The sequence below is a fragment of the Cynocephalus volans genome, chromosome 15 (genome assembly GCF_027409185.1).
Source record: "Cynocephalus volans isolate mCynVol1 chromosome 15, mCynVol1.pri, whole genome shotgun sequence".
NCBI lineage: Eukaryota > Metazoa > Chordata > Mammalia > Dermoptera > Cynocephalidae > Cynocephalus > Cynocephalus volans.
The window spans coordinates 26199007-26216233 of record NC_084474.1 but is presented as its reverse complement, the minus strand read 5'-3'; positions in this window follow the sequence as shown (position 1 = coordinate 26216233).

Here is a 17227-nt window from a genome sequence, read left to right as displayed (position 1 = left end):
TCTCGTATCACTGGTCACCATATAATCACCAGTAACTCAGAGAATATCCTTCCCTCTGAGCAGAGGATCTCTGTGTTCTAAAGAGTGAAGAGATAAACCTTATTGCTTTCCTTTCTCCCAATTCTTTAGCCACTTCACTCCCAAGGTAGACCCAATCTGCAGACAACAGTATAGGGAGATCAAAACCTCAGCTTTTTAGCAGAGGGACAAGGAAGTGTCCCATGGAGGCCAGATAGGGTGGGAGAAATCACAGAGAAGGGGAATCTGGAGAAAGAGATCCTCTAAATATGTGCATGAAGTCTTGGATTAATTCTCAATCTGTTCATGTGGAGAACTGACCCCATAAGCACGACAAAGGCTTTGAAAATTTGACTCATGCATAGCTCATTATTCATGTCCCAGAACCACATGTCAGATCAACCTGTACAGCACTGAAGAAGCTTTAAATACTAAATTGGCACAGACACCACTGTCCAAAGAAGGTGTTTGATACCTGAAGTATGAGCTTAAATACAAATATTACAAGACGCAACAAACAAGCAAATCAACATTGTCCATATGGTTTTCACAGTACCCAAAGTCTCATAATATAATAGTCAAAATAATCAGTATACAGTCCAAAGTTACTCAAGATACAATGAACCAGGACAATTTCAACAGCATGCAAGGGAAAGAAAACCCATATGGTGGAATTATATGGTAAGGGCTTTAGGAGGACCTTAAAAAAGCTATTATTATAACCAAGTTCCACCAAGTAAGGTAAACTTTTTTGAAATAAATGAAAGACAGAAGTTGTCAACAGCTAAACAGAAACATGAAAAAGAACTAAATGGGAATTTTGGAACTAAAAAATAAAACAAATGAAAATTTCATTGTATGGAACTATAGTTGGAAATGACAAGTCAATGAAGTCGAATTTGGATCTACAGAAAAATTTACATTCTGAACAACAAAGATGAACAAAATTGAAAAGTATAAGGAAAGCCTCAGGGACATACGGGACAATAACAAAAGGTCTGGCATTCGTATGATTGTGTTTTCATGGGCAGAGAAGAAAGACTGTGGTGAAGAAAAAAAGTAATGGCTGAAAACTACACAAATTTGGTGAAAAACATTTAAATTTACAGATTCAAGAAACTCAAATCCCAAACATGATGAAGTCAAAGAAACTTATACACAGAAAAATCACAATTAAATACTGAAAAGCAAAGAAAAATCTTTGAAAGTAACCACAGAAAAACAGCATATCAAATATAGGGAAAAATAATTTGAATGTCTTTTGATTTCTCATCAGAAACCATGGAGAAAGAAGACATCTGAACAATGCATTTAAAAGTACTGAAAGGAAAAAGAACCCAGATGTTTATATTGAGCAAAAACATCCTTTAGTTATAAAGATATTCTCAGATGAAGGAGAAGTAAAATTGATTGGAAATAGACTTTCTCTGAAATAAATGCCAAAGAAAGTTCTTCTTGTGTAAAAAAGATATCAGAAAAAAATGAGAGAATTGTAAGTTTGAAGGAAGAACAAGTGAAATAGTAAATATCTGTGTAAATATATTAGATTACTTTTTCTCTGAAGCTATTTATAACATGAATCACTGCTTAAAGCAAACTTTTTAAGATTATCTAATTGGATTATCAATGTATGTGGATGTAATACATACATCACCTACAATATTTAAGTTGAATGGTTATAAGTTGTCTACATTATACTTGAAGTGGTACAATTTACTGAGTAGATGGTGAAAAGTTAAGTATATATTGTAATCCATTAAGCAATGACTAAAAAATCTATTCCAAAAGAAATAGCCAAAAAGCCATTAAATTTAGTAAAATGGAAAACTACAAAAGAAAAAGAAAAGGGAAAGCAGAAGAATGAAAAACAGAGGGGACAAACAAAAATAAATAATACAATGGTAGAACAAAACGCAACCATATAAATAATTATATTAAATTAATGATCTAAATATACAAATTAAAAGAAAGAGAATGTCAGATTGGATAAAAAGAGCAAGACAAACCATACCATCAGGGGATTCATCCCCGGGATGCAAGGATGATTCATTATACATGACATACACGAATCAATAAACATGATACACCACATCAACAGAATGAAGGAAAAAAATCATATGATCATTTCAATAGATGCAGATAAAGCCTTGATTAAACCCAACACCTTTTCATGATAAAAATACTAACAAATTAGATATAGAAGGAATGTACCTCAACACAATAAAGGCCATATATGACAAATTCACACTTAATATCATACTGAATGAATAAAAATTGAAGGCTTTTCATTTAATATCTGGAGTACCCACTTTCTTCTTATTCAACATAGTACTGGAAGTTCTAGCCAGCACAATAAGGCAAGAGGAAGCAATAAAGGGCATCAAAATGGGAAAGGAGGAATTCAAATTTTGCAGATGTCATGATCATATACATAGAAAACCCTAAAGACTTTACCAAAAAATTACTAGAACTAATAAATGAATTCAGTATAGCAGCAGGAAATCAACACACAAAAATCAATAATCTTCCTATATGCCAGTAATGAAATAGCTGAAGAAGAAATGAAGAAAGTAATCCCATTCACAATAGCTACCAAAAAAAGGAAATACCTAAGAGTAAATTTAACCAAGGAAGCTAATGACCAAGGAAGCAATGAAAACTATAAAACATTGGTTAAAAAAAAAATTGAAGAGGACACAAATAAATGGCAAGATATCCCATGTTCATGGATTGGAAGAATTAACATCAACAAAACATCCATATTACCCAAAGCAATCTTCACATTCAGTGCAATCCCTGTCAATATACCAATGACATTCTTCACAGAAATAGAAAAAATGACCTTAAAATTTGTATGAATTTGAATGGAGCCTGTATAGCTGAAGAAATCTTGAACAAAAAGAACAAAGTTGGAGACATCACACCTCCTGACTTCAAAATATACTATAAAGCTATAGTAACCCAAACAGCATGGTGTGAGCATAAAAAGAGACTAATAAGTGACCAATGGGAGAGAATAGAGAGTCCTGAAATAAACCCACACTCTTACAGCCAACTGATTTTTGAAAAAGATGCCAAAAATATACCAAGAGGAAAGGACAGCCTCTTTAATAAACGGTGCTGGGAAAACTGGATATCCTCATGCAGAAGACTGAATCAAGACCCCCATCTCTCACCACACACAAAAATCAACTCAAAATGGATTAAAGACCTAAATTTGAGACTTAAAATTATGAAACTATTAGAAGAAAACTTATGGGAAACACTACACAAAATGGGAATGGGAAGTGCTTTTTTGAGTGAAACTACAAAGGCACAGGCAACTAAAGCAAAAATAGACAAATGGGACTATGTAAAGCTTCTGCAAAACAAGGGACAGTATCAACAAAGTGAAGAGACAACCTACAGAATGGGAGAAAGTGTTTGCAAACTACACATCAGACATGGGGCTAATATCTAGAATATATAAGGAACTTAACAGCAAAGAACCAAATAACCCAATTAAAAAATGGGCAAAGAAACTGAGCAGATATTTCTTAAAAGAAGACATACAAAAATGGCCAACAAGCATATGAAGAAATGCTCAAAATCACTAATCTTTAGGGAAATACAAACTAAAACCACAGTGAGATATCATCTCACTCCAGTTAGAATGGCTGTTATCAACAAGATAGAAAATAACAAATGCTGGTGAGGATGTAGAGAAAAAGAAACTCTCCTGTATTGCTGGTGGGGGTGTAAATTGGTACAGCCACTGTGTAAACAGTAGGGAGGTTTCTCAGAGAACTAAAAATAGATCTACCTTATGACCCAGCTATCCCACTACTGGGCATATATTCAAAGGAAATGAAATCAATATATCAGAAAGACACCTGCACTTCTATGTTCATTGCAACACTATTCACAATAGCCAAGAGATGGAATCAACCTAAATGCCCATGAATGGATGAATGGATAAACAAACAAACAAACAAAAACACAGAAAAAAACTGTTATATATACACAATGTAATACTATTCAGCTTTGAAAAAAAATGATACCCTATCATTTTCGGCAACATGGATGGAACTGGAAACCATCATGATAAATGAAGTCAGGCAGAGAAAGACAAATACCACATGGTCTAACTCATAAGTAGAATCTAAAAATCACACAAATAAAGAAAAAACAGTGGTTCTCATAGAAGTAGAGTGTATTAGTCCATTTATGTTGCTTATAACAAAATACGTGAAACTGGGTGATTTATAAAGAAATCAAAATTTATTGCTTACGGTTTCTGAGGCTGGGAAGTCCAAAGTCCATCTGGTGGTGGTGACAGTGACCCAAGAGTCTCACATTGCAAGATGGTGGAAACAGAGAGAGCAGAGAGAGAGAGAAAGACTCTGCTCTTTTTTTAAAGCCCTCAGAACCATGCCCCCAACCACCATTTTAAATCCATTCACTACTGCACAGTCCTACAACCCAATCACCTCTTCAAGGCTCCACCTTACAATTACCATAATAGGATTTCCCACCCTCTTAACAGTCACAGTGGGGGCTATGTCCCTAATACACAAAACTTGGGGGACACAATTCAAGTTTCAGTGAGTTTTGGGGGGGCATAGTTCAATCCACTACATAGAGAGTAGAATAATGGTTACCGGAGGCCAAGAGGGGAGAGGTTGGGGAGAGAAGAAGGGGTGGACTCATGGGTATAAATCTATGTCATCTACCTTAAGTGAATCATTGTGCAGCATATACATGTATTAAAGCAACATACTGTATCCCACAAATATATACAAGTAAATGTTAAAATATTGGTATAAAAAAAGAAGCCCAAAATATTTTTAAATAGTTAATAAATCTAGAGTAAAGAGAGAAATGGCAATACAACTTTAAATATATCATAAAATGGTGGTGGTTAAAACATACAGTCCTAACCTAGGAACAGACAGACACATGAATCTAACACATTGAGTCAATATATAGATCTGGTAGTTTATCAAACAATAATGTTAGAAATTAAAATTTGTTTGAATAAATTGAATTATTCAATAAATGATGTAAGAAAAACTGGCCAGACAATGGTCAGCTTCTCAAATTATAATTTGCATCAAAATAAATCCCAAATGAATATAATATTTAAATAAAGTAAAAAGTAAAATTGTGGCATTAAAATCAACTTAGATTTTTCTCCTAACAGTTTTATGAGATATAATACACATATCATATAATTCATTCATTGAAAGTGTTCAACTTAATAATTTTTAGTATATTCAGAGTGTACAACCATCACTTCAGTCAACTTTACAGTTTTCTTTTCATCACTCTAAAGGAAACCCTACACCCTTTAGCCATCACTCCGTTTTCCCCAACACCCCTTCTCCCAAGTCCTAGACAAACTCTTTTTTTTTTAATTGCAACTATCTATTACACATATTTGAGGGGTACAGAGTTGAATTTCAACACATGCATACAATGCGTGATGATCAAATCAGGGTAATTGGCATATTCATCACTACAAAACTTAATTATTTCTTTGTGATGAAGACATACAATCTTCTCTCTCCTAGCCATTTGATAACATGCAGTGAATTATTTTTAATTACAGATACCTAGCTCGACTGTGCACAATAGAACTAATTTTTCCTATCTAGCTGTTTTGCGTTCATTAAGCAGCATCTCACTATCCCTCCTCCTCCTTCCCCTTTCCTCCTCTAGTAACCACAGTTCTTCTCTCTCCTTCTTAAAGTTCAACTTATTATTATTATTATTATTATTGTTTATTTATTTATTCAAACTTTCATCTATTTTGTTTCTAAAGATTTGCCTATTTTTCACATTTATGGAATTGCATGACATGTAGTTCTCTGTGACTGGCTTTTTTCACTTAGCGTACTATGTTTTCAAGGTCCATCCATGTTGTAGCATGTATCAATACTTCACTCTTTTTTATGGAGGAATAATATTCTATTGTATAGATATGCAGCATTTTATTTATCCATTCATCAGCTGATGAACATTTAGGTTGTTTCCACTTTTTAGGCTATTATGAATAATGCTGCTGTAAATATTCATGTACTTTTTTTGTGGACATATGTTTTCATTTCTCTTGGGTATATACCTAGGAGTGGAACTTTTGGGTTCTTTTGAGGAACTGCCTGACTGTTTTACAAAGTGGCTGCACCATTTTAAATTCCTACCAGCAGTGCATAAGGATTTCAATTTCTCCACATCCTCCCTGATACTTGCCATTGTTAGTTTCTTTGATTATAGCCATCCTAGTGGATTGGCTTTCATTTTTTAAGGTTTTGAATATTTAGAAGAGGCATCTCGGCACAATAGTTCAGAGTCTAGTCTCCATGAGAAGATCATCTCGGTTTAAATCGGGGTTCTACAACTTGCCAGGATGACCTACATAACCTCTATATTTCAGTTTACTTACCTGTATAAAAAGCAGTTACTTCACAAGGTTACTTTAAGATTAAATGAGTCAATCTGTTAAGAACACAAGCTAACCCAAGGCCAAGGCCTGACTGATTCAGCCGGTAAAGATACAAGGCACTTTTAGATTTAGACTGCTTATTACTTACATAGACGTACAAAGAAGAGTAGCCAAAGATACCAGCTCCTTGGCCCTTGACGTGCACACCAAAAAGAAAGACCCCAAAACAAAAGGAGCCTGATGAGTGCCACACGAGTAGTGGGATACTTCCTTGTGGAGGACCCAATTCCAGATGAAAGCAAAGCAGTTTTACAATCTGCAACCATACTAGGAGGGGCTGGAAAAGAATGGGCTTGCACCTTTGGGAGGTGATGAGAAACTGTTTCATGACAGTCTCCAGGGGAGATAGGGGAGTAAGTGGGAGACAGCCATGAAATAGTTCCTTCCAAGCCTCCCATCCTCTTGTGCTTTGGGAAAATCACAGGGATTCCTGCCAAGACTCACATAAGCTGTGATTCAAGCCTTCGCCCCTGTGACCTGTGTGGATATGTGCCAGGTCACTGGTGTGCCCCTACGAATACAGATAAAGCACTTGGAACAGGGCCTTCTGGCACATGGTCGTGGCCACTAATGTTAGCCATTATTACGAAGTGGAGAACATGCTCTACGTGTGACTGTAAACCAAAGTCATCAAGAAAATTAGTGATAGAATTGACTACATCAAAATTAAATTTTATGCATGTGAAAATTACATATTAATTATGTCAATAAATACACTCTAAATTGAAGGAAACATATAATAAATATGCCAAAGGGCATATTCTCCTCATAAAGAGTTTTTCAAATCTTAAGCAAAAGTATAACAACCCAAATTCTAATAGAAAAAAATATAAAAGTTGTTCAATTCCACTTATAATTAAAGAAAAACACATTAAAATAAGGAGATATTATACTTACACAAAATAATGGTAAAGATAGAAATTTATTGATAATATTTAGTGTTGGTAAAAATGTAAATTTATTTAACTTTTTGATGGGTAATTAGCCAGTATTTACTGAAACCGTAATTGCGCATCTTCTCTGATAATTTTTCCTTCAGTGCCGTCAACTAGGCAGTAGATTATAGGGTAGAAAAATAGAAGATTTTACTTTGTACTTTATACAATTAAGTACGTGTGTGAGCGTTTTTGTGTTTGTGTGTATGTGTGTGTGTGAGAGTGTGTGGTTGTTTACAACATGAAAACGTACTATAATTTATGAAGACTTAAAAAATTTATTTCAAGCACCAAATTTATGTCTTCATGGCAACCGCATCATTGTGAGGTACAAGAAGGCCTAACAGATGGAGATGGTCCTCAAAATAAAGGAGTGATTGATATTGACCTCCTAATAGGACAAATAAAAATGCCTTTTAGAAAAGCAAAACCAAATAAGGACGAATTGGTAATTAAACTCTTATTGTTCCCACTCTGTCAAATAATACACAATTACAATGAGAATTTCTGAACAGGGTTACTCCTAACTTGTGAAGCACGAAGACAAATAGCTTTACAACTGTAGAGTTTTCACATGAGTAGCAATATAATAAATCTTAGCATAATCTTTTGGGACAAAAAATTCATAATGCTGCTTCAGAGAGCCTACAGAGAATTGAGGTAAATTTCATTCTTAAACATGGTTTGGATTTTATTCATATGCCAAGCTAACATTCAAAACCTCTTACAATGGCTCAAACACCACCCAATTGAAATATTTGCCTGCCATCCACAACTGGTCCAGCAGTACTGGTCCCTACGGCTCTATATAAGCTCTGTTTGCAGGTCTGTGTTTTGGATGTGGACAGTCTTTAAATGACAACAGCCCACGACTAAGTTCAAAAATTAAAAATATGCAGAATCCCCTCCCTTCATAATTCTATTAACTAATTGATCTTTTGGCTGATTTACCCATCTTAAGTAAATCTTTTTCAGTTCTGAAAATCAGGGCTACTGATGAATCCAGCTCAGACTTTCATGACCCCAAAGTCACTCTACTCATCTGTACATTAGAAGTACAATTGGTGTACATTTATAACAGCATAATAAATAATATGAACATATATTATATATAAGTACATAATATATACATAAATGTATACATAATTACATAAATAAATAATAAATAAATAAATAAAAATAAATATAAGGGAATAAATTTTCTTCTTTATGTTGGAGGAAGGCACTAGAATGTGTCTTCCTGAGAATGGAGGACAGACGATCTCTTAATGGCCCCATGTAGGTTCTTCTCCATCGATCTTTTGTTTCCTTAAATTGTACTCTCCTCTCAAACAACAGAGACTTCTATTTTCTCTTCTTAGGGAAAGAAGCAGCCATATTTACAAATGGCTTCCTGTGGTGGTTGTCTTGACTCAAGCAGACTGTGAATGTGTGGAAGTTTGTCTTTGAGGTCCACCTGCCTTCTGTTTCTCACATTCTTCTCTTGATTCTTATTGCCCAAGATCTCCTGTAGTGTGTCCCAACTTTTACCAACCTCTGACATTTACCTAGCTCTGTGCCATCTCATAGAGCTCATAGTTTCTTCTGGTTGTGTTATAATATGATTTCATTATGTATGTGTATGTCCAGGGGAGGGGTTCTTTAAAATAAAATGTTTTAATTATTTAAACAGCTATTAATCAAATTCCAGGTAACTTGCAGGTGTCATGCTTCATGTAATATTTTCATAGCCTGATTATTGTAGTGAAAATGATATAATTTTAATGTCATCAAAAATGTTTTGAAATATAGTTTTTTAATGATTAAGTTACATTTTATCTTATGAAATTACTATAAAATATTTAACTATTTCTTTTTTGCTAGCTATGTAGTTTACTATGGAGTTCTTTATAATTGATAATGTTATAATTAACATAGCTTGAAAAAAATTCTCATTTATATTCATTCTTTTTCTTAAAATACATTATTAAAGTGGAATTATTATGTTAAATAAGAACAGTTTAGTGAACATAATGTTATGTCTACTTTTCTGCATGCAGGGGAGCAAAATTAAGGAAAGATCTAGACCATATCATGATCCAATACAAAATCAAACTTTACTTACATGTTGACTGTGACAGTATTTGTCCCAAAAGGTTTGCCCAAAGAAAAGGAAGTTTAACTAAAGTATCCAAAAATGTTGTCTGGCAATATACTGGGATCCAAAGTTCCTTTTGTAAACAATTGGTGTGATATGTCCTGCCATGGTCAGAAATTAAAATATACAGAAAATAAGCCAGTACTCATAAAATAAATTATGCAACCTTGAAGACCCATTTGGTTTGAATACTATGCATGTACTCACTAAAGAAATGTAAAAGAGCAAGTCAAAATGGAAACTGTTTATGGAGTTAAACCTTATTTTTCTGCTTAGAAGTAGCTGAATTAGAAACACCCACTCCAGCTGTCAAAAAATAGGATGTAGGTAAATCAAGCCCATAATTTAAGGTCTTTCTGAGAAACTGTCAAAAAAATAAATAAAAATAAATAAATAAATAAATAAATAAATAAATAAATAAATAAATAAATAAATAAATAAAAAAGAAACTGTCTGGCATACTTAAGATCTTATTAATTATTGAGAATGATAAGTGATTGTAATTAATTTCTCAAGTTTCTCATAATTCTTATACAGAAATTAGCTGAGACTGATGTCTGGCAGGAATATAAGACTACACTTAGAAAAGTGAAACAGAAATGATTCAAATCCAAATACAAAAATTGAAATTATTTCTCAAATTTTCTTTAATACTTGTTTTGTCAGTTGACTTTGAGGTTTTGCTGAGAAAAAGACAGCTATTTTCATAGTATTTTAAGTTTGAACTAAATGTTCAGAAGAGGTGTAAGATTCTGAAATAGTTTGAATATATATTAAAAAGTTTTGCCTCCATTTTAATTTTAATCTAGAATATACAATACCTTCTGGATCTGCATCAAAATGGCTTGGAGTTTCTGACTATACTTTCCAGAAGAATAGTACATTAAAAAGTTTAATGGAAAATAGTTAAAATAGTTATGAATTTGTAAAAAAAAAATTTGTTTTATATATTGGATATTTTTTCTTGTTGTTAAAAACCTGGACTTGGTCCAGTAAGAAATGCTATGTTCAAATAGATTAGAAGGCTCCAGTTCTTTTTAAAAATTAAAAATCTTTTATTCCTATAATCTAAACTATTTTTACAGTCAGGGGTTATATTTACCTTTGGAAAAAATCAATCTAAATTTTATTTAACCTTAGGGAAATTTAAGAATTTTATTTTTAAACAGATTTCTTTTTGGATTAAAAAAGAAGCATATTTTATCTACTACAGTGAGATCTAGTAGAGCCTATGTGTGTGTGTTTGTGCATGTGTGCATGTTTTTGTGTACATGTTTGGTTATATTGTACTTACGTTATTGTAAAACAATTTTTCTTGGGAAAATTGTTTGGGAATAAAATAGAATGGGTTTTATGGAAAAAAAACTGGATTATCAAATCTAAATCAATTAATTCAGATAATCTTCAACACAGTTCTTTCATTCAAAATATAATTGAGAATTTTATATGTTGAAAAGGGAATTCTTCACATAGTGACTGATGGACTGATTGCACTAGATTAATACTTCCTTCAATTCCGAAATACCATGAACTCACTCATAAGTGGGAGCTAAGAGAGAAAGAAGGAAAGAAAGACCACAGTGTTGTGTTGGACTTGCAGAGGGAGAGAACATACCTAGGGATACAAAGTGGAGTGGGAGGGGGGGAATGGGGGAGGAAAGGGTGAGGGATAATTGGGTGGGGGACATAGTGTACAAATGCAATTTGTGCTAATGGGCAAGCTGCCAGTGTGAATCTGACCTTCACATCTTGGACACGAGGGGTGATAACCAGCTCCGTATCTCATGAATATTCATAACCAATAAAAAAATAAATTATTTAAAAATAATTTAAAAAATAAATTCGAATAAGAAAGATAAATCTTCTTGTGGTTCTTCTTCTGACTAATATCCTCTCCTTGCAGGCTTTTCTTGAACCACATCAAACTGAAGCACATGGTGTTTGAATATCCGTGGTTTGAATATGTTTCATCTTTGCTTGGATCTTTTCCTGTTCTTTGTTGGCCATTCTTCATCACAGGGTTTAAGAGACAGCTCAGTCACATTTCCATGGAGCCTGTCATAAGCTCTTTCATCTCAATTTGCTGTATATCATTTCCTGCAGTCCCCCACAATACTGTCCACACACCTGTGTTCAAGTGCGTTGTGATGTCTCTTTGACTTGTGTTTCTCCTTCACTAGATTGCTTAAGAACAGGAACTGTTTCATTCAATTAAGTTTTTAACACAGTATCTGGCATAATGTATTAATACCTAATAAATGTTTATATATATTGGATTGAATTATGTTTTACTTTCTTACTTACGCATTGATAATCTAAAATATTGAATTATCTCTGCTAACCAAACAAAATCAACCATGTGTTTGTATTTTTCTCCATTTCTCTTAATGACCTATACATTTAATTAGTATTTATGAAGCTCAACATATGATAATGAATAGATCATTTATTTATTTATACAATAAATATTTATTGACAGCCTACTATACTCCCAAGTTTTGAGAATATGGCACTGAATTCTTTACCTTCATGGAATCTACGTTCTAGCGGAACACTATGAGATTCTAGTGATATCTTTAATATCTAGCTTGTTCCCAGCTTCCGAAACTGTAAGAAATAAATTTCATTTTCTTATTTTAAAAATCTAGTTTGTTAAAAATGTGGATTCCTTTATAAATAATCGATTCCTGTTGCAGACTGAATGTATGCTGCATAACTTTGGGTGAAAATAATTCTTTTCATTATGCCTAGGGTAGACCTTATGCTAAGCCTTCTGGAGGAAACTACGTTTTCTTAATGAACAGTGACTTACATCTTAAAGACTCCTGCACATCCCCACACCATGGGACTTTCCATTGACTTGTTCATATCTAAATTTGGAGGAAAGCATGGGTCAGTAATTCATATGGTACTCTTTTCTTTCTAGCTATTTTTTGCATTATATTTATTTGTTCCAGTTCTTCTTTCTGTGAGATTCAGTTATTGTGCAGTTCACTCTATCTAATCTCCAAAGTTTACTTTTTGTGTTATTTTTTTTTTGTCCACATCCTCCCTTAAGAGAGTTTTGAGGCCACCCTATCCTCTAGAGACCCCATGTTGACCTGAAAGTCACAAAGCAAATGATTATATTGGTTACAACCTCGTCTCCCTCTGATTATACCACACGGAACCTCCTGGCACCAACAATCAGTCTGGCCTCATGGTCATGCTGACCACAAACTGAACATCACATTTCTCTTGTTTGGTTTCCCTGGCTGATCACACAGTTTGCGCTGACCCTACACACAGTCTGTAGCTGTGTTTGGGGGTGGGAAAGTACTACGGGAAAGACCAGCCACCTGGCACAATGCCACTGGAAAATTACCCCTTTGGGAAACAAACTGACAATCTCTCTCTTTGGTCTTTTTCTGTTTCTCCACATAGAAATGTTTCTTGCTAGCAGACTTAGGTTAAGAAAGAAAAGGCCATGCTACAGAAGGTCTTCCCTCAAATCACTGCTTTTCCTGAATAGAAGCCAGTCAGTAATTCCCTGCCTTCAATGCTCTCCTGCTTGTGACCAACAGGTATCCATGGTACCTGGCATTTGCTGGCAACAGAGAGCAAACCCACTCTATCCAAAGTGGTCAGATTAGAAGTAGACGACAGGATTTTTTTCCTGAAAGAAACTGATATAAATGAAAAGCATTCTGAAATGTTAAAAAATGAAGCACTTCAATTAGGACAATTTAACTATGCAAATAGACTGAAGAGTTGACTAGAGAAGTGGTCAAAAACGACTTAGCTTAAATTTGAATTCCGCACCCAGACCGTAACAAGACATTGTTAGAGAGCTAATCTGGGACAGAGCCACAGCAGACAAAATGAAATAGCAATATAATATAAAGTACATAATTATGCACATATGTATTATTAAAATTGTTGTGTATTTGAAGTTATATATTATTTCTTATTATTTTCTTTTGTATTACAAAAACGTTATTTAAACAAGAATAAGACTTGTTAACAGCAGCAATTACTAGTAACTAGTAGTAGGACTTATTAAACAAATGATATGTGTAAGAAAATTATAACAATATTTAATATTTTTTTATACCCGTGATACAGTAGTATATTTCTATTTCTGTTTTCTCTGCCAATAATACTTCCCTGAACTTCCTACAGTCTAGGACATTTTACTTTTCTGTTGTGTAGTGGTAAAGTTCAATATAGCAAAAAATAAAATGCACTTCGACTTGCAGCTTTGCTCTTATTGAGCCCAGTTTACACTGATTTCTGATATGATTACAATACGAAGATTTCAAGCAAAATATCTGCTCAAAAAAACAGTTGAGCATGGAATACTTAGGATTTGACCATAGCAGCAACAGGTGTTTACACTTGCATAAAATTTTTTTTTCAGATAGCAAAAAAATGCCTTTCTACTTTGTACCTACATCCTGTTTTTGGTATATAGGCTGTTCGTCGGTCTATAAAGGCATATATAAACTCTCCTTGTCTAAAATTTTCATCATTTTTAAACACTAGGAGCAACATTGAATGTCATCCTGTTACACTTTTTCTTCCTTGGGGACAGTGGTTTTAAATTATATAGATAATTTGAACTAGTGAAATTGAAGTTGGAGTTTTAGTAGTGAAATTAAGAAAGTTCTATTTATTTTGGCTGCCCTTTGCTAGAGATATATAGGTCTCTCTCTCTCTCTCTCTCTCTCTCTCTCTCTCTCTATATATATATATATATATTTTTTTTTTTTTTTTTTGAGTTATGAAGCAGTCTATTTTTCCTTAAAACAAGTAATATTTCACTAGATGAGCTTAACAACCTGCAGGTAATATAGAACAACTCAGGTGCAGTCCGTTCATCTTATTTTAGGCTTCTTATGCTGTCTTCAGAGATCAACAAACAATTTTTGGAAATACAGCATATAAATTTATGTTTTACTACCTATTTTTCTGCACTCTTTTTCTGAATGTGTTTCTAGCCCGATGATGCTATCTCCTTTCATTTCTATAAAGTCAGAATTTTATTAATTGTCTCCACATATTCTGAAGAAACTGAAGATTGGCTTTCATTATATAAACTTTCATTATATAAACTGCAATATCACAGGTAAGAAAATCACATCCCTAAAACACAAAAACACTAAAAAACAGTGTTGTGTGCAACGTACACAGGACATGGCAGATAAGATCTTTTTATTTTCTTGGGCAAGAAGTTTATAGACTACATGGAAATTGTCAAAATTTACATTTACACTGCCTGTCAACTATGCAGATAGATGAGCAGAGTTTAGATTGTATTTGGACAACCTGTCAATTTTGTTTTATGTTTCCTGCTGTTTCACTAAAAATATTCCCAGAATTCAAGATGATAGTTGAAACTCCATTGCTCAAATCAAACTGCCTGAAAACTTAAAAAAAAAAAAAACCAACTATTTTTTTGTTCTTGTTGCTGTGATCCAACATATCACTTGGTTTACCTAGTATAGAAAGTATAATTGGCGATCTGACAGAATCTAAGCTACGCTGTAAGGGGCCGACACATTTGTTATTAAGCTAGTCCCTTTTGTTTTTGCCCATCATATTTCAATTACAATTTCAGAATCAGCAAATGTAACTTTACCCAGTATCACAGAGCAGTCGAGAGAACACTATGATAACCTGTCTTCGTTGGGGTGGTATGCCCAAGCTGTCTTTGCATGGGACAAAACATTGTGATTGATTTAGAAATACTTTCCCGTCTCATTTTGGACTTTTGAGATTCAGTTTCCGTATTCAGTCTCCCTTCTCACTATGCCTCAAACCAAATTGTTTTCTACATACAGTTTTGTCCATCTGATACTGTCCACACTCGTATTTTCAGTCCCTTATTTTGAGCCTCTATACAGGTGGTATACTTTCCCCCCAAACTTCCACACCCACGACTAAAATCCAGAGAGGAGTTTTCGGGATTGGTAAGTCAGGAGTTTTCAGCATGGGTAATTCAGTGCTAAAACTGGGACCGTCTTGAGTAAACTGGAACAGCCTAGATCTGTCATACTGTCTTTCACTCCATGATGGTTTCTCCTTGTGTAGCATGGGTCCCTTGACTGTCCAACTATAGCTTTGCTAGTTAAACTTGACACTTTGGAATTTCAAGTGGTTTGCCATGCCTAGGCTTTGGTCTGTCTACTTTTTCTGTTTGAAGACTAGGAGAGAACTGTAACCCCTAAGATATGGAGACAATGAGTTACATATAAAAGCAATGTATACCTTTCACAACTCAAGGAACTTTGTTAAAAGAGTTGCATTAGCATATGTTACATTTCTTCAGGGTATGGTGAAGACAGAAAAGCTACTATAGAAAAAAACATACTACTGATGGCAAAAAGATGGTACTATGCTCATCTTTTGCATTCATCACAAATCTAAAGAAGGAAATTGAGCTATTTCTGAATTAAGCATTTGCAAAATTTAAACTTCGATTTGAAGACTGGTAGATTCAAGTTTAATTTCAATTATAGGATTCCCTGTTTTAAACTGCAGAATGATTGCTGCAAAGTTCATATCGCATTTGAAATATAAATAAAAGATGTTTACTAACAGTTGTTACTACATAAAATTTAAAATGCTGATAATGCTGATAGTTCTGTTAAGGCAATAATAAAACTAGCTGCATAATTTCTTGGATTGTATGGGTATATAACTTTTTAAATCAATTAATTTTGAGTTTTATCTCATAGATGACAAGATTATGTATATAAACAGTCAAAATATTTGCTTATGAAAGTCTTTTTTTGGCTGGACTTAATGTAAACATTTGGCTTCCATTTTCTGCACGTGTTTGTCTGTAGCAAGATGATTAGTACATAATAAAACAATCCAAGCATATGGAGAAATATGCTGTGTGGGTGTGTATATTCACATACAAATATGGACACCCCATATACTCACATATACTTATAAATCCTGCTTTTTCTTCATATACACTGAAAATCCAATTTGGGCCACAACCCAACTTGTGTTTACTTCGACATTCCTACTATTCAATAATATATTCTAGTTTCCTGGAACTAAATGGAAAAAAAATTCATATACCCTTATTTTGGGGAGGAGGGAAAGAAATTCATTTATTACCAAATATTTTCCCATCATTCTCCAGACCTGCACCTTACATGACACTGAATTTTCTGCATTAAGTAGCACACTGCAGGTTTCATTAATGTGATTTTTCACACTTAAATTTTTTTTGAAAACCAAACCTAGTTGCTGCTCAATGGTAGGTTTTGAACACAACCAGCACCATTTTAGGCAAGGCCAAGCACAAAATGGCCACCAGCCCCCACCCCCTTTTCCTTAGGAGAAGCCTCCGGACTTCTGCTAAAATAGAAACCCTTTTGGCTTCCGCATAGGCGTAATTTTCCACCCCGGTTGCATCAGCCAGGTGGAGCTTCCACACTAGCGTAATGCTCCTCCTCGATTGCATGAGCCAGCCCTGGTGCCCTGCAGCCTATATAAATTCTCCCACCCCGCCGCCTGGTGTTGCTCTCCACTTTGAGGGCAGCCCCAGCTGCTGCTCTCCATTTTGAGTGCAGCCTGGCAGATTCTTTTCTTTTAATAAAGATTGATCGGTACCTGTCATTTCAACTCACTTTCTTACACTCAACATTACCTGCA